Here is a 19617-nt window from a genome sequence, read left to right as displayed (position 1 = left end):
ACCATAAAAATAGAAAGAGTCAACAGAAGGAGAAGGGATCCTTCCTCAGTGTCGTAGGCAGAAAGAAATCCACCGCGGAGCTCCAGACTCGGGATGAAGCCAACAAAGTGGTGAAAGACGGTAAAACCAACACACACAAGCCCTTCTCAGCCTCCCCTCGGGCCCGCATGCAGTTGTTTGTGCTGTGAAAACCCTTAGAAGTCGGGAACAGGACTCTCCCAGCAAGCCTGAACGCAAGCAGCCTGGTGGATTTCAGAGCATCACGCCCAGGGCTCTCCTCCCCCCCGGGGGAAGGGGCAGCATCATTGGGGGAGGCTGGGCACCAGGCAGGGGTCGGGAAGGTGAGAAGAGGGGTGGAAAGGAGCCTCTTTGGAGTGTGAGGAACTGCCAGCGAGAATATCAGTATTCGCTATCGGTTATTGCCAGCGACCAATCAGCCCAGCCAGGGGGCCGTGTCAGTGTGACAAGAGAGCCGCAGATGACAGCCGGTTCTCAGAGAGGCAGGACAGCCCCCTGCCTCCACCCGAGTTTGGCAGGATTGGCATCTTACCCTCCTCTGCCCGGTTGCTGATAATATTTGCTTTGTTATTAAAAATAAGACCCAAAGCCCCATAGTTTACACCAACCACTCAGGAAGTTTCCTAAGCATCCCACCGCATCTCTGCAAGAAGCCCGACTTGAAACCCATCCTAAATGATATCTAACGGCATTTCACAGACCAGACAGCCCTGATGATGTGTGCAGAGAGGTCACCACGAGTACAATAATGGCACTTTGGACGTGGGCTGCTTTATGCCCAAGGCACAGGATGAAATACCAGGGACCGGGATCCCTGTTTCACAGGTGAGACATTTAGACAGAAAAGGGTTAAAGGTCTCTCTGAAATCTGTCGCTCAGTTTCAGTATATTTTCTTGTATAATATATGTATAGAAGTACTTGTTAGAGACATTTTATAAAGATAGTAACATTTGTTTTTGAGGTTTCTTATATCACCCATAAGACAGAATACGTGGATTTGGGTAAAAATCCCTGTATAATAATTCATAGGCGCACTGAAGTTTGAAAAACTCTGAGCTAGACTAGTGAAAGAGGCAAAGGAGCAAATTCTTTAGTAGTGACTAAGCAGAGAATATTATACTTTTCCTGCCTGTCTTTCTCCCCATTCTATTTTAATATTGAACCTGTAACCTCAGTATGTATGTATTAATTTGGTTTTGGCTGTGATGATTAAATTAAATACGGGAGTAGGTTCTAGAGTTAAATGCCAGTTGAATTGGATTTCACAGTAAAACTTCAGAACTGTTTACCTTGGGGAGATTGTCTTGGGTCATCTTTTTATCTTTGCAAGCAATATTAACTCCTTGTGCTAGCCAAGAGTTAATAGGAAGACACAAATGTCCCTGGGTTTGTTTGTTTTTCAGGTGGCTTACATGATAGAGTCCTTAATTTTAGTCTGCTTTAACCTACATGTTGAAGGATCATTTGGAAATTTTGCAGCAATCTCTACCCAGAGGCAAGCCAACTTCGGGGAGCCTGAATACTGCGAAGTAAAACGAAGGGCTAACTTCCAAGAAGGAAGGTAACTCACTACCCAAATGAGTTAGAGCAGGAGGCCGTAAAAATGTTCCACATCAAAGATGAACAGAATAAAATGAAATTTTTGAAACGAAAAAAGGACAGTTTTGTCAGGTTCATCCTATGTATATCAAACAAGGAAGACCTGGAAGATTGAGTCTCAAATTCTGTTGTGTTATGCACTTCAGTTCAACTCCAATCAGCAAACCTTTAACCACGGCCAACCGTGTGCTGGTAGCACAGAAATAAAAGGGGTAGCCCCTGCCTTCAAGAAGTTTATAGTTTCATGGACAAAATTAAATCTTCTTTTCAAAATTTCAACACTGCAAATCTTGCCAAGACAGAAAATGTTCTACTATTTTAATGTCCCTCAGATAAAACCAAGCCATGAAGTTGGATTTTGGACTCAAAGTTCTAAATTAGCCCTGTAAGGTGTTTTCCATAACCAAAACCATTTGAGAAATGTAAATGCACATTTTTTAATTAATTAAAACATGAAAAGGTTTTTTAACTGAATGTTTGCTTTTATCAGCATCAATAGTTTCTATGCTACAAAAACATGGGCAGCATCACAAAGAATATATTTAATAAGGGAATAGTATTTAAAGCTCCCAAAGTAATTGAGATTAATACTGTTAATGGAACAGGTTCAATACCTTGAATACACAGAGTTATAATGCAGCATGAAAATGAAAAAACTACAGAAGGACAAATTACTTAGTTGATTAAATAATTGCATATCTATATAACAATTGGGTCAATGAAAACAAGTATTTTCCAGTCACTTGCTGAAATGCAATTAATTTTTAAAATTTTGCCACTTCACTCCTCCCTCCTCAAAATATAGAAATACCTCCCATTTCAGGTAGCAACAATTTTTTAAGTCGCAAAATATTTATCCAAGTCAATTAAACATGGACAATTTCAGGGACTATATCTTGGTTCACTGGAGTAACAACAGTACTAAAATATTTGTTAGATGGCCATTTTAATGGTCAAGAGAATCTGGCTAAAATTCTACAATATGATTTAATGCCTTTTTTTTAAAAAAGACTGCAAGGTAATTTGAATTATGTACCTACACCTGTCATTTGTTTGAAAAAGAAAAAAAGATAGCTCTTTCAGGAAATTTACTTCTGAGTAGCATGCTGACAGAGCTGTAAAAAGTCTGAAAGCCAAGGATTCTTAAAGCTCAGTCTGTCAACACTGAAAATGGATTCTACTCTGTAAACAGCCCGAAGAGAAAAAGTAAAAGCATACCTATTTTCTAGATCACCAAGGAGATAAATGGCTGTGTAATTCTATTTTTGACATCAGACACTTAACAGGAGGCATGAGAATCAAGAATTTTCTTTTTTATTGAGTTATAATTGATTTACAATATTTTATTAGTTTCAGTTGTACAACAGTGATTCAAAACTTTTGTAGAGGGCTTCCCTGGTGGCACGGTGGTTAAGAATCTGCCTGCCAATGCAGGGGACACGGGTTTGAGCCCTGGTCCGGGAAGATCCACATGCCACAAACCAACTAAGCCCGGGCGCCACAACTACTGAGCCTGTGCTCTAGAGCCCGTGAGCCACAACTATTGAAGCCCATGCTCCACAAGAGAAGCCTCCGCAATGAGAAGCCCGTGCACCACAACGAAGAGTAGCCCCCGCTCACTGCAACCAGAGAAAGCCTGCGTGCAGCGACCAAGACCCAACGCGGCCATAAATAAATAAAAAATTTTTTAAAAACCCAAAACTTTTGTAGATTATACTCCATTTAACATTACAAAATATTGGCTATGTTCCCTTTGCTCTACAATATATCCTTGTAGCTTATTTTATACATAGGAGTTTGTACCCCTTAATCTCCTACCCCTATCTTGCTCCTCTCCTCTTCCCTCTCCTCACTGGTAACTACTAGTTTATTCTCTATATCTCCTTCTGTTGTTATATTCATTCGTTTCATTTTTACATTCTACGTATAAGTGATAACATACTCTATTTGTGTGTGTGTGTGTGCAGTACGCAGGCCTCTCACTGCTGTGGCCTCTCCCGTTGCGGAGCACAGACTCCAGAAGCTCAGGCTCAGTGGCCATGGCTCACGGGATCAGCCGCTCTGCGGAATGTGGGATCTTCCTGGACCAGGGCACAAACCCGTGTCCCCTGCATCAGCAGGTGGACTCTCAACCACTGCACCACCAGGGAATTAATAAAAAAGTAGAAGGAAAGAATATTTTAGAAATGTGTGGGATCTGACATAAATATTATAGTCCTTTATCTAATACTTAAATTCTCCTTCAGCATTCAGCAGGAGGCCAGAAACAGAGAATAGGTTGCTCTGCTAATGTTTCCCTACTAGAGGTCACTGGCTGAGAATGATTTCCCTAAAGTGCTTAGCAGGAGAGCTTTCAAATATGCAACAACAGTTCCAAATACATAAAAGGTAAGTAATCTGCAGGACATAAATATTATCATAGCCTCCAACTCTTCAAAAATTTGATTGCATTCAGCATTTCTCAGCCAGAAGATTCCTATGGGATCAAAGATCAAATCATACAGAAAGGATCTATAAGATCACAGACCTGTAACATTTTCTCCTTTTTTGAAGATGAAAAAAAATAAATCAATGGCTGCCTGGAAGAGTCAGGAAGAACTGGGCTGAGTCTAGGGAGGCCAAAATAAAAAGTGTATGTATGTGTACAAATGTAACACTAGTGTGTATGTCCAAAATCCAATCAGTGTGTCTTCATATCCAATCAGTCCTTCAGTCCCAGTGTCACATTTCCTCTCAACACATAATTAGGGATTACAACCAATTCAGGGCTTCATTCTTTCTCCTTCACTACTACAATAGTTTCTAACCTTTCCTCTGTTCCAGTCCCATCTCCTTTTGCCAATAGCACTTGCTTTCTAAGAAAATAGAATCATGTTATCCCCTTGCTAGTAAACTTGAGATGGTCAAGCCAAATACAGCATCACCTGAGCCTGGCATTCAAGGCCCTCTGCAATCAGACCTCAGTCTACCAGCCTCCTTTCCCACTATGATATCCTATATATTCCATGCTGCAGATATACCTGATTACTTACTATTCCTCAGAGCCATCATACTCTTTTATTATAGTATTCTTATTTTTTCCTAGAATAACCTTCCTTGCTTCTCTCCCCAGAGAAACCCTAAGATTCATCCTTCAAGACCTAGTTTACTGTCATCTTCTTGGTGAGGTCTTCCCCAAATTCCTAAAAGTGACTTAATTACTTCTTCCTCTGTATTTCCATAGCATTTTTTCTAGTGTTGTATCATAGGGCAAGTAACACTGTGCTAAATTAGTACCTTTCAACTCATTTTATTGGGATCCTTTGGCAATCCCAGTGTCTGGCACACAAGAGAAGCTCAATAAACTCATGAGAGTGAGTCCATCTTTTATGCCTCGTCTTCACAGTCAAAAGTGCTTTGAAAAAAAAGTACATATTTGTTTTCTGGAAGTCGGAAGGACTACAAGCTTATGAGCCATATTTATCTCCTCCTCAATCAGGAGTTTCTGTGGTTTAAGGAAAGGGCCCTGGATTAGAATCAGAAGAGCCAAGTCCCAGCCCTGTCCCATGTCACCTCAGGTCATCTCTTAACCTAAAGCAGAATAAAACATGTCCTGCTTACCTTTGAGGGTTCTTCTGAGCCACAAATAAGGAACTGCACGGTAAAGTACTTACAACTATAAAGTATGTGATAGTAGGTATAGTTATTGCCACCTGTCATCATTGTTTGATCATTGTTGTTAATATCCCAAAGCCCAGGTATCACAGGGAAGCCAGCCTAGGAGGCCAATGACTCAGCACTTAATCACTCCAAGTGCCTTGCTCTGATTCTGTGGATCTGTAGTTAGGGTGCAGTGGAAGAGTCAGACAGCCCTGACTCGGGCCCTGGCTCTGTAGATCTGGTCTCGGACACCCAGTTCCCTCATCTAGGAAACAGGAGTAAACAACATGTACCTTGTTAGGTGGGGTATATATCTATATGTAGCAAATATACATCTATTTCATTTCTAAGTCTCTAATAAGCCTTCTGTGACTGGTTGGAACAAGGTAGCCATTTCTCCCTCACTCTACAATATCTACATACACCCCAACCATTGCCCTCTTTCTGTTTCTCGAACCTGCAGAGCTCATTCCCACCCCAGGGACTGTGTACGTGTTTCCTCTGCCCCATCCTTTTCCTTAGATCCCGGCATGGCTCCTTAGCAAGGCTTCCTTGACCCTGTCAATCATTTTCTCAGCACATGACTCTTCACTCTTCTTGCAACATCTACCTCCATCTTATTTATCTGATTGCCTATTTGTCCTCTGCAATGTAACATATGCTCCTCTCCAGCAAGCACTGTTCTTGTGCTTCTCATTCTGTCCCCAGAGCCTAACAGAGTGTCCAGAACATGATATACACTCAGCATCCATTTCTTGAATATTTACAGCATGACCAATGTTTGTACAACTGTTCAAGTTTCTCTACATCTAGACAAAATTCCAATTATCTTGACTCTTGAAGGGGAATGAAATCTTTGAGGTCACTTAATATGATATTCAGGGCAGTACCACAATGTTCAAGTTTATTATAGGCATTTAATAATGTGTCACACTCATTAACAGGCATTAAAACACTATCCAGGGACAAGGGGTACCTACCGGTAATATGCAACTCCTGTCTCTATTAGAAATAGGCACTACCAAAATCAGCATGCGGATCCTCACTTGTGTAACTGGAACTGAAACACTGAGCAAAAAAATGTTAAATTATGCTTATTTTATAAGTCAGGAGGTTTACTGGATCCTTATTTCACGTTCTCCTTCCTTTATTTTGTTAAAATTGCTCTGGTCCAAGCTGATCCCAAGAAGAAATTGACAAGGTCTTTGGTTTCTGAAGCATCAACTAGAACAAATGGTTTCAGAACATCAGAAGCCCGGGAATCTAGACAATCTCTCTCTCCTCCCAAGAAGCTGTCTGGAAAGGCAAAATACAGAAATCCTCCCAAGCCTGACCACACCATCCCTGTTTCTGATTAGCCTGGCCCAAGAGGAGGCCTAATAAATAAATATCCGTGGCAATCATGCAAAATATAAAGGATATTTTCCAATGGTCATCTGGAAGGACATAGATTTCAATTCGAGTATTTTTAATGAGCAATAATATGCCAGTCTATCAAAGAAGCATATGAATTCGTCATTGGCAGGAAACAGGAAGCAGGTATGTTTTGTTTTGTTTTGTTTTAAAGGAACAAACATCCTAGACCCAATACCAAATACATCTTTTATCTCCCAAATCTTCCTCTAGCTTTCCTTTTCTCCACTTAAGAGCATCACTATCTACTCTGTTGCCCAAGGAAAATAACATTTGTTGAACTCTTATGTGCAAGACTCTTCTGGCCACTTTATAGGGTACCTAGAAATCTCAGCGTCATCCTTGCTTGACTCACCTTGCCCACATCGCCTCCCGAACACTTCTTTCCTCCATCATCTTCCCACTGCCACTACCCTAGCTACAAATTCTCCCCGCAGCTAACGTGATAGTCCCAGAAGCAGTCTCCCTGCCTTGCATCTCCCTCTGTCCAACGCATCCTTTGCAGCCACTTGAGGATTTTTAAGTGAAAACACCAGCCTGCCCTCTCCCGCTGAAACCTCTTCTCTGCTTCATCACCATGTGCAGGATGAAGTGCACTCCTTCCTTTATCACATGAGAGCCCCCCCAAGACTCTTCAACCTTTCCTCCTCTATCACTCCCCACTTGCATCTTCCCATTTACCCATGCCCTAATACTCAGTTCCAGAATTCACCAAGCTGTTTAAAATGTCAGGGTCCTGGCACAAGCTTTTCCCATGGCTAAGAACTTCTCAGCCCAGCCCCCTTCCTCCTCAACTCTTACTTATTCTCCAAGACCTAGACCAAGCCTCTCCCCTCCTCTTCCAGGCATTTCCTGACACTCAGTCCCTACCCTCTAATAGAGTTCGTCATTCTCAAGTTATGGCACGGATCACACAGTATTATAACGTCTTATTATCTGATTCCTTCAGGAAAGTCCTAGTTCTGAGTTTTATTCATCTTTGCATCCCCAGAGAGGAACCCTCCCTGGAGACACTCACATAAATGGTTATAGAAAGACTGAGCATCCTTATATGTCTAATGCTCTTAGTAGACTGTTCCCTGAGGGATGAAAATATCTTACCTATCTTTCTAACCTCTCTGCTTATTGCAATGCCTGGCATCGATGGATACTCAGTGCATATTTGTGGAATTGTTTGAATACTATTGGCCAAAACCCCCTTCCGCCAGTTCAAAGAATTTAAAAATCCCTCTGAGCTGATTTCTAATTAGCTCATTTTTTTTAAGTTTAAATATAAAAATTCTCCTTCTTGAAATTCTAGAACACCACAGGCATTAATTTACTCCAAAGATTCAACCTCTGGAACTCCTGGCTCTTAATGGTAACTCAACTAATTGGGGCATCTTGGGGATAAAGCATTCCAAACATCCCTTCTACTTTGAATTGTCAGGCAGAGGAAAGGTTATTGATTGTCTCAGGCAGAAGGGGCTTCTTTGAGAGATTCCACTAGCATTTAAGTTTGGAGGGGAAAGAACCCTGTCTGCCTGAGTGTCGAGGCTAGGGTTGCTGATGTTCCTTAGAAGCCCAGTGCCCCACCCAACACACAGGCACACTTACAAGAAGGGCTCTGGTTTGATGAAGGAGGCCAAGACCTGGGGCTTGCAATGGACCCTCCACAGCAGCCAGAGGATTATTCAATTTCTTCACCCCTTCCCTCACAGGAAATTAGCTGCAATGCAGCCAAAGAACTGGAATAACACTCTTCTGCCAATAGCTGCAGCTGCCATCAGCACTGAAGAACCAATCTCCCCTTAGTGTGGCTGAATGGGGGATGTCCACATCAGCAAGGAAGCCCACTCAGGAGACTGCAGACACCTGGCTAAGTCAGGGCAGAAGAACACCTGTCTCCCCCCATTCCTCCCAGTATTGTGGATCCACAAGTAGCAAATCAAGAATGAGCTATAATACCAGTGCTACAGATATGATCATCTAGTCTGCCTTTTATACCATTTCTCCTCATTTCTCTGCAACCAGTTTTGAGTTCTATTATTTGAGCTGAGAGGAGAAAGCAGAATGAGCATTTTATAGGACTGTAACGTGCTCATATTTTCGTAAAATGAAACTAGGCCATGTACTGACCATTCTACAACTTCGTAGGGATGGATTTTTCCTTTTATGACTTTTTAAGAAATCCCTTGAACCTTCAACAAAAATAAGTCTGTATTGCCGGTGGGAATGCAGAATGGTACAGCCACTCTGGAAGACAGTTAACTGGTTTCTTACAAAACTAAACACTCTTATACTCTTACCATATGATCCAGTAACTGTACTCCTTGGTGTTTACCCAAATGAGTTAGAAGCCTATACCCACACCAAAACCTGCACATTCAGAAATGGAATACTGTTCATCACACACAAAAAATGAGCTATCAAGTCATGAAAAGCCATGCAAGAACCTTAAATGAATACAGGAATATCTCGTTTTCTTGGACTTCACTTTACTGTACCTCACAGGTACGGCACATACAGTTTGTGTTTTACAAATTGAAGATTTGTGGCAACCTTGTCAAAGATGATGAGCATTTTTTAGCAGTAAGTGTAATTAAGGCATGCACATTTTAGAGATGACACTATTGCACACTTAATAGACTCCAGTAGAGTGTAAACATAACCTTTATATGGACTGCGAAACCAAAAAAAATTGTGTCTCCCTTTATTGTGGTATTTACTTTCTGAAACGGCTACATAGTGTATGATTCCAACTATATGACATTCTGGAAAAGGCAAACTATGGAGACAATAAAAAGATCAGTGGTTACCAGGGGTTAAATGGGAAGGGGGGGATGAAGAGAAAACACACAGGACTTTTAGGGCAGTGAAACTATTCTGTATGATCCTGTAACAGATACGGATATCATACCTTTGTCCAAAACCATAGACTGTACACCACCAAGAGCGATCCCTAATGTAAACTCTGGACTTTGCATGAGGTCAATGTAGGTTCATCAATTGTAACTAATATACCAGTGGGGGTGGGGGAAGAATATACAGGAACTCTGTAATTTCTGCTCAATTTTGCTGGGAACCTAAAACTGTTAAATAGACTTTTTTCTTTCTTTTTTTAATTGTTTTAAATAAAAAGAATTTTCCTGAAGACTAGGTAACTAGGTAGTCTTTATGAATTTCAGTTGTCTTATTAAGTAAATATGTTTGGAAGAAAAATGACTTAAAGAGGAAGAAAAAGGATTCCCCATAAACCACACAAAGCAAAGAGAAGTTCTAAGAAATTCTCTGTGACAAAAGCTCAGACAAATCGCACGGCCATGTTTTGACAACTCAGGATCCCAACTATGAATGTTATATTGATTGGAATATTCCACTGATACAGTCTCCATTGTCAAGGCCTAGCGAACCAGAACACTGACCATACTGTGACTTTCACGAACACACTGAGAGAAAACAAAATTCTTTTCTAAACTCTTCCCCTTTTGCCTTTACATTTTATTACCGCCTAGGACTAAAACAGAAAAAAGTGTGTTAAGAAAATAGCACACAGGTCTGTACGCAGGTGTTAAGGACAGGAGAAGAGCAGCAACAGAGATTTAGCTATACTTACAAACCATCGAATTTCACCTGTAATTACAGGAAAATAAAAATGAAAGAAATGTCATTAGAAGAAGAGTTAGAGGTGATATGTCAGGAGAAAAGGGAGAGGAAAGGAGAAAGTGATGAGAAAAACTGAAGGTAAGCATGGGGGGCGGTGTGCCACAGCAATGAATGCAACAGTCACTGTTACCCTGAAGTTCACAATATGGCAGGTAAAAAAATATGAAGACGGCTGACCCTTGAACAACTCAGGGGTTGGTGTGCTGACCCTCCTTCACAGTTGAAAATCCGTATATAATTCATAATCAGCTTTCTGCATAGGGCTCCTCTGTACCCTCAGTTCCCCATCAGAGGATTCAAGCAACCTTGGATTGTACAGCAGTATAGTATTATTTTTAAAAATATCCACGTATAAGTAGACCTGTGCGGTTCAAACCTGCGTTGTTCAAGAGTCAACTATACATAGCTACACCTGATGTTGGCAGATGATAAGCTCTAGGACGGAGGTGACAGGAGCAACAAGAAAATGGTGTGGGAAGATTCCAGAGGATTTCAGAAGACCCTCTGAGGAGGGAAGACTTGCTTGGGCCCCAGAAAAAAAAAAAAAAGGGTGGGGGGCAGGATTTCAGCAGGAAGTTTAGGACCAGCCAGGAAATTTGTTCCTGCTAAAGTTATGGCCAGAAGGTAAGAGAGCTGCATCCGGAGTGGATGCAGTTGTTCATTCATACATGCAAAAAATATCTGTTTATCACCTGCCAGTGACAGACATTGTAGATGATGGAAGACAGGGGTTAAACAAAACATGAAGAACAGTGATGAAACTGCACACACTTTGAACGTTAGGTTGCACTGGCTGCAGGCAATGCTGATACCCACAATTTAGATGCTCTGGGTGCCTTGCTCACCCTAGATTCCTCAACTCCTTCTAGCCTCCCTTCCCTTACAGAGGCTGGCAAACCCAAGTCTATTCACCACACTCCTTGAAGCTAGGACTCTGAAGCAAAATTCAATTCCACTAGTTCAGTGCACTTGTTTGAAACTTAGAAGGTGGAAATGAGATGAAGACCGTGTTCCTGACCCCTTTTGGCTCCAATCCCCTTTGACAAGTAAGATCAGATATGTGAGGTTTTCCTGCAGCCCCATTCCAGGGCCTGTCATCTTTCTGGTGAGGCAAGGCAGTCAGAGGCAGTAGCACCGTTGGCTTCCTGATCCACAAATAATAGCTATAGCCAGACTTCTAGTACAGCCTGAGAGGCAGACCCTTGGTGCATTCTTCCTATGCCTGTTCCACTAACCTTCCTCTGATTTTATAATCTCTAACCTTCACAGACAATCCTTTCCTGATTAAAATAGCTAGAGCGGCCTCTTTTCCATACTGAATCTTGATTGGTATAGGCAATATAGATTTTTAGGAAACGGAGAGAGATGATCGGATTTGTGCTTCAGGAAGTAACGTAGGCAGCTGCTTAGGAGATGGATTGGCAAGATAGATGGATCAGAAACAGATTTAGGAAACTCCTAGGAGTTTTCAGCCAGAACTAATGTGCCTGGAATACTTGACCAGACCAAAACAGTTATAGTGGGAATAGAAAGGGGATGGAAATAAAGTATTTAATGGAATTTACAGGATCTATTGGAAAGGGGATGGGATGGGAGAAGCAAGTTAAACTTGGGCCACTTCATCCCAACTCTGCAGGGGCCCTTGGGAGCACCCTCACTGCACTCTGGTCTTTACCATCCTAGCACCCATCACATTTCCTTAAATTTGACCTTCTCTTTATGCTTCAGACTGACTCATTTTGCTCTTTGTTGCATCCTAAGTACAGAGCACAGCAAATGGGTCTTACTTAATAAGCTGCTCAATATACACAGGTTGGCTGGATAGAAGTGAGGAAGGAGAGAGAAACTCCAACCTCAGAGTTACTGTGAGGACTGAGATTCTGTTAACCAAGGAAGTGACCACAGGCTGAGAACTTCTTGAAAAATGCTGAATCTTGGATTACGTGGGGCATCACAGTGAAGATGATTAGCAGATTGGTAGAAATATGAGTCTAGAGGTTGGGGTGAGTTTGACATAAATTTGGGAGTCGCTGCACAGAATGAGAACTAACTGCTTCACAGGAAAAGAGGATGCCTCAGCAAACCTTGGGTAACAGCCACATTGTAACTACAAAGTGAAGAGTGTCCAAAATATCAGTCACCATAGTATACACTACATACACATTGTCCTTTTAATACTTACAACGATTTGTAAGTGAGGTATGTTGTCCCCATTTTACAGATGCGAAAACTGAAGCTCAGCAAAGCTGAGCACTGCTTAAAGTCACGTAGCTGGTGATGACAGAGCCGAGATTCAAACCCAGATCTGCCCGACTGCGAAACCTATGCTCTTCATGCACCCCGGCCTCTACGAGAGAAAGAAGTGACTCGAGAAAGTGACTACAGACTGGGCAGAGAGGAAAGAGAAGCAGAGAAATGCTATGACATAAAAGCCAAATAGAAGATTTTTTTTAAAAAATGGAGGGCTAGACTAGAAAATGCCAGGATGAATCCATGGTCTTTAACTATAAGCAGCTGATCTTGGATAGGGCAAAGTAGGGGAGAGCTACAGAAACTATAATTTTTTGTAGTAAAAGGGGAAAGACTGCTTTGGCTATTTGGGGTCTTTTGTGCTTCCATACAAACTGTAACGTTTTTTGTTCTAATTCTGTGAAAAATGTCATTGGTAATTTGATAGGGATTGCATTGAATCTGTAGATTGCTTTGGGTAGTATAGTCATTTTCACAGTATTGATTCTCCTAATCCAAGAACATGGTATGTCTCTCCATCTGTTTGTGTCATCTTTGATTTCTTTCATCAGTATCTTATATTTGTCTGCATACAGGTCTTTTGTCTCCTTAGGTAGGTTTATTCCTAGGTATTTTATTCTTTTTGTTGCATTGGTAAATGGGAGTGTTTCCTTAATTTCTCTTTCTGATCTTTCAATGTTAGTGTATAGTAATGCAAGAGATTTCTGTGCATTAATTTTGTATCCTGCAACTTTACCAAATTCAGTGATAAGCTCTAGTAGTTTTCTGGTGGCCTCTTTAGGATTTTCCATGTATAGTATCATGTCATCTGCAAACAGTGACAGTTTTACTTCTTCTTTGCCAATTTGGATTCCTTTTATTTCTTATGATTTCCATGGCTAAGACTTCCAAAGCTATGTTGAATAATAGTTGCGAGAGTGGACATCCTTGTCTTGTTCCTGATCTTAGAGGAAATGCTTTCAGTTTTTCACCATTGAGAATGATGTTTGCTGTGGGTTTGTCATATATGGCCTTTATTATGTTGAGGTAGATTCCCTCTATGCCCAATTTCTAGAGAGTTTTTATCATAAAAGGTTGTTGAATTGTCAAAAGCTTTTTCTGCATCTATTGAGATGATCATATGGTTTTTCTCCTTCAATTTGTTAATATGGTGTATCACATTGACTGATTTGCATATACTGAAGAATCCATGCATCCCTGGAATAAATCCCACTTGATCATGGTGTATGATCCTTTTAATGTGTTGTTGGATTCTGTTTGCTAGTATTTTGTCGAGGATTTTTGCGCCTATGTTCATCAGTGATGTTGGCCTGTGATTTTCTTTTTTTGTGATATCTTTGTCTGGTTTTGGTATCAGGGTGATGGTGGCCACATAGAATGAGCTTCCCCAACTTCACACTATACTACAAAGCTATAGTAATCAAGACAGTATGGTACGGGCACAAAAACAGAAATATGGATCAATGAAATAGGATAGAAAGCCCAGAGATAAACCCACGCACCTATGGTAATCTAATCTATGACAAAGGAGGCAAGAATATACAATGGAGAAAAGACAGTCTCTTCAATAAGTGGTGCTGAGAAAACTGGACAGCTACATGTAAAAGAATGAAATTAGAACACTCCCTAAAACTATACACAAAAATAAACTCAAAATGGATTAAAGACCTAAATGTAAGGCCGGACACTATAAAACTCTTAGAGAAAACATAGGCAGAACACTATGATATAAATCACAGCAAGATTTCTTTTGACCCACCTCCTAGAGTAATGAAAATAAGAACAAAAATACACCAGTGGGACATAATGAAACTTAAAAGCTTTTGCACAGCAAAGGAAACCATAAACAAGACAAAAAGATAATCCTCAGAATGAGAGAAAATATTTGCAAACAAAGCAACTGACAAGGGATTAATCTCCAAAATATACAAACAGCACATGCAGCTCAATTATCAAAAAAACAAAGAACCCAATCCAAAAATGGGCAGAAGACCTAAATAGACATTTCTCCAAAGAAGACATACAGATGGTCAACAAACATGAAAATATGATCATCACTAATTATTAGATAAATGCAAATCAAAACTACAATGAGATATAACCTCACACAGGTCAGAATGGCCATCTTCACAAAATCTACAAACAATAAATCTGGGGACGATGTGAAGAAAAGGGAACCCTCTTGCACTGTTGGTGGGAATGTAAAGTGGTTCAGCCACTATGGAGGTTCCTCAAAACTAAAAATAGGACTACCATATGACCCAGAAATTCTACTCCTGGGCATATACCCAGAGAAAACCATAATTCAAAAAGACACATGTACCCAAATTTTCATTGCAGCACTATTTACAATAGCCAGGTCATGGAAACAAACTAAATGTCCATAGACAGATAAATGGATAAAGATGTGGTACATATATACAATGGAATATTACTCGGCCATAAAAAGGAACAAAATAGTGTCATTTGCAGAGACGTGGACAGACCTAGAGACTGTCATACAGAGTAAAGTTAGAAAGAGGAAAACAAACATCATATAATATTGTTTGATGTGGAATCTAGAAAAATGGTATAGATGAACTTATTTTCAAAGCAGAAATAGAGACACAGATGTAGAGAACAAACTTATGGATACCAAGGGGGGGAAGGGGAGGGTGGGATGAATTGGGAGACTGGGATTGACATATATACGCTGCTATGTATAAAATAGATAACTAATGAGAACCTACTGTATAGCACAGGGAACTCTACTCAATGCTCCGTGGTGACCTAAATGGGAAGGAAATCTAAAAAAGAGGGGATATATGTATACATGTAACTGATTCACTTTTCTATACAGCAGAAACTAACACAACATTGTAAAGTAACTATACGCCAATAATTTTTTTGAGTGAAAGGATAGGTACTTTCTATCAGCCACATTGAAAAAGTTTGATGGTGATTGGAAGGATGGAGGGAAGACCATTGTAAGAGGCAGAAACAAAGTCAATCATGAGTTTAACATAAACAAGAGGCTTATGGGTCAAAGAGAAGAGAACAGGGCTTCCCTGGTGGCGCAGTGGTTGAGAGTCCGCCTGCCGATGCAGGGGACACGGGTTCGTGCCCCGGTTTGGGAAGATCCCACATACCGCGGAGCGGCTGGGCCCGTGAGCCATGGCCGCTGAGCCTGTGCATCCGGAGCCTGCGCTCCACAAAGGGAGAGGCCACAACAGTGAGAGGCCCGTGTACCACAAAAAAAAAAAAGAGAGAAGAGAACAGTGAAATGTGGAAATCAGAGATGTAGAAAGTAAAGGCAATGATGCATGAAGAAAGGTCCCCCAAAGATGGAAAGAATGGATGAGCCAGCTGTCAAGAAAGGAGAAAAGACAAGACAAATGATAAGATTGAGCTGTGGTCCCCAACCTGATACCTACGAAAGCAGCAGTGGGGATGTGAGGAACGACTTCCAGTATGCCAGCAAGTCTAACAGATATGACACATTTGCGCTGATCAGTCTGAACACAAATGATTTCTTTCCTTTTCACTGTAATTCTATCAGCCCATTTTTTTTTTTAACATCTTTATTGGAGTATAATTGTTTTACAATAGTGTGTTATTTTTCCCTCTACAACAAACTAAATCAGTTATACATACACACATGCTCCCACATCTCCTCCCTCTTGCATCACCCTCTCTCCCACCCTCCCTATCCCACCCCCCCAGGCGGTCACAAAGCACAGAGGTGATCTCCCTGTGCTATGCAGCAGCTTCCCACCAATATCAGCCCATTTTGTAACACTGATTATCTCATGCAGACAGGAAGCTCAGAGAGGAAGTTAAATTTGTCCTGGGTTAGCCAAAGGAAAGGGATTACTAATTATCCTTTTCTGAATGCTGCCTTTAATCATAATCTTCCAAAACATACACCAACGGTAGGGGATAAGATTAGGGGGTCCCTCTGGGCAAAACAATTACTGTCATTAGAATTAAAGACTGTTAATAGCAGGATTTTAGAAATTCACAGAATACAATCAGATATTAGATATCTACAGATGTTGTGACCAGGAAAATAGACTATCAAGCAGTAATTAGTTAAATCCAGTCTAGTAGTGAAGCAACCTGGGTGGATGAGTGCAGACCTAAGTTAGACTACGGAAGGTCAAACCAAAACGCAAAGGATGGGGACTATAAAATCATTTCATGTGAACCTGTGGATTTAGAGACCACCGTACTGGCACAGCAACAATGGAGAAGAGGTCCATGTGTCCCTCACAGTTTGAGGGGAAAAAAAAAAAAAAAAAATCAGCCTGAACATCCATACCTTCTGACCTCAGGAACTAACAGAATGATTGATGGTAGAATGACTTGCTTGGTGGATAAACATCCGTTAAGCCTAAGCTTACAAAGACATGGAAATAAGTCATAAATCAAATCTGTCCAACATTTTTATGTTTGATATTTAAAGTGTTTATTTTGTTAAGGAGTGGGACACATTAGCTAGCAAGCATCGTGATTGCAATGTAAATTATGTGATTGAGGAACTGAGACTTGTGATTTCTAGTTAAAAAGGTCTGGTAGAGGGCTTCCCTGGTGGCGCAGTGGTTGAGAATCTGCCTGCTGATGCAGGAGACACGGGTTCGTGCCCTGGTCCGGGAAGATCCCACATGCCGCGGAGCAACTGAGCCCGTGAGCCATGGCCGCTGGGCCTGCACGTCCGGAGCCTGTGCTCCGCAACGGGAGAGGCCACAACAGTGAGAGGCCCGCATACCGCAAAAAAAAAAAAAAAAAAAAAAAAGGTCTGGTAGAATCTTCGCTAAGTTTGTTACAGTATTGGAATGTTTAGGAGAACTTAGGTTTCACCAGGTTTATACATTTAATTAATTAGATTTATAAGAATTAAGAAAACTTTGTTTGTTAGGCAGGCAAATGAGGTCTTAAAGAAAACAGGATATTAAAATTATTAATGCATTAAAATGTTTAGGATAATTCCGTTGGCTAAATGAGGCCAAACTGTAACCAACAGATTCCTTATAAGTTGTTAACATTTATAAATTTAGAAATGAATAATAAGGTTTGTGAGTTAAACTTTAAAGTTTGAGGAAAAACTAGGTTTTTGCGCTTATAACTTTAATATTAATGTTTAAATGGCTAGCAAATACAAATACTTTTGGGGAGCACAAAAGTCCCATCAAGGATATCAAAAAACTTACATGAACATGGATCACAGATATGGAAGGTTCTAGACATCTAGATATGGACGTTCTAGAGGTCTAGAACCTACATGTCAAGCACCTACTACATGCCACCACGGGGGAAACAAAGATACAGATACATAAGACGACACGGTGGGGAAGACAGAAGCCAAATGGCCAATTGCAACATGAGTGAGAAAAGTACCTCCAAAAAAATAATGATAATAAAAAAAATTTTTTTAAGTACCTCCAAAGAGGAAGGTCCAGGATGTGGGAAGCACGGCACACGGAGCCCCAATGAGGGTTAGAGAAGGTTTCCCTGGAGAGAGCTTCTGAATCGAGCCAATGCAATGTGACGGAGCGCCACCTAGAACAGTGGCTGGTAAGGGTCTCCACCACAGCAAACCAGGTTATTGTCTACAGAGAAAGAGGCAAAGGAGGTGGTTTTAATTGCTTAAGAATAGAGGTCTGAAACTGCTGCCACAGCAGAATCAAGGAGAATGAAAGAGAAGTTGCTGCAATGAAGCCAGGCCGCATTGCACGAAACTGGAGTTTTCTCCACCTACACAGGGATATTCCTCCTGCTGGAGGGGAGCTCATTATTACGTCACTAGCAGTACTCAGCTGCATGCCTACGTGAACCAGGAAGAATCCAGAACCAATCTGGAAGAAGCTGGAACCAGTCTGCTAAAGAGAGGAATTTCCAGATTGACAATAAAGGAGAGTTCCTGCGCTCAGATTATTAAACATCAGTGGCACTTCAGAGACTGTAGTCTTGCGTTTTCAATCCGGGCTACACTTCAGAAAAAAATTATAGATACCAAAGCCCCACCCCAGACCTGCTGTATCATACTCTCTGGGGGTTGGAGTCCCAGAATATGTATGTGTGTTTATTTTGCTATGGTGGGTTTTAGTAATAGCAGCAGCGGTCACATGTTCGTTGTTCAAATCTCAAACACACCAAGAATATAAAGTAAGGAGAGAAATCTCCCTTCTTCACCTTCCCTAACCCCAGTGGGATTTATCCTTCAACAGGTATGAGTGTGTGTGTGTGTGTGTGTGTGTGTGTGTGTGTGTTATTTTAAAGGTTCCTCAACTAGTGGACAAATAGATGTGTTAATGGGTGGTGGGTGAAAATTCTTGCTACATTTCTGTATGTTTTAAGACTTTTATAATTAAGTGGCCAGGAAACAAAAGCTCTCCAACTGATTAGAATGCACAGCCAGCGTTGACAACCACTGGTCTAAGCCATAATCCAAGTTTACAAATGAGAGAACTTTAGGCTGTAGAGGTAAAGTTACCTGCCCGAAACCTAACAGGGTGGAAGCAGAGTCAGCCCATGAACCTGGACCTTCTGACTCTGTCTGCTGTTCTTTCCAACACACCATGCAGTCTCCAACAGAAGAGGCAGTCCCAAAACAGATCAGGAAAGGCAGCTTACGGAAGTTGCCTTTTTTGGACTTCAAATGACTGGGATTTTTGTGTTTGATTCCTCCTTGTGGCAGAAGACAACACTAAATATTCTAGAACTAAGCTACTACAATCTTTATTTTGTACTTAGGTGGGTTAAATTACACTCATCTACCTTACCGATTCACGTTGCCTTCAAGCACTTTAAGACTTGAGAAAACTCAAGCACACATTCACCCTCGTCCATCAAAACTCCTTGCTGTGTGGGCGCTTCCCTGGTGGCGCAGTGGTTGAGAATCCGCCTGCCGATGCAGGAGACACGGGTTCGTGCCCTGGTCCGGGAAGATCCCACATGCCGCGGAGCAACTAAGCCCGTGAGCCATGGCCGCTGAGCCTGCGCGTCCGGAGCCTGTGCTCCGCAACGGGAGAGGCCACAACAGTGAGAGGCCCGCATACCGCAAAAAAAAAAAA

At 41.3% G+C, this 19617-nt stretch overlaps 1 protein-coding gene across 3 annotated transcripts in view; it reads right to left on the bottom strand.

Moving 5' to 3' along the window:
• The window catches only part of ANO4 (anoctamin 4), a 325264-nt gene extending 324716 nt beyond the window's left edge, over positions 1 to 548 (bottom strand). The window contains exon 1 of one of the 3 annotated variants that reach the window (XM_067009963.1): positions 3 to 548. The gene's annotated coding sequence lies outside the window, so the exon portion shown is untranslated. The remainder of the gene's footprint in view (positions 1 to 2) is intronic. The other 2 variants (XM_059081938.2, XM_067009965.1) reach the window with 2 other exon arrangements.
• Between the last annotated feature and the right edge of the window lie 19069 nt (positions 549 to 19617).

Source organism: Kogia breviceps, chromosome 12, assembly GCF_026419965.1.
Source record: "Kogia breviceps isolate mKogBre1 chromosome 12, mKogBre1 haplotype 1, whole genome shotgun sequence".
Lineage (NCBI taxonomy): Eukaryota > Metazoa > Chordata > Mammalia > Artiodactyla > Physeteridae > Kogia > Kogia breviceps.
The sequence above is the reverse complement of the archived record's forward strand: the minus strand, read 5'-3'. Positions and strand labels throughout refer to the sequence as shown.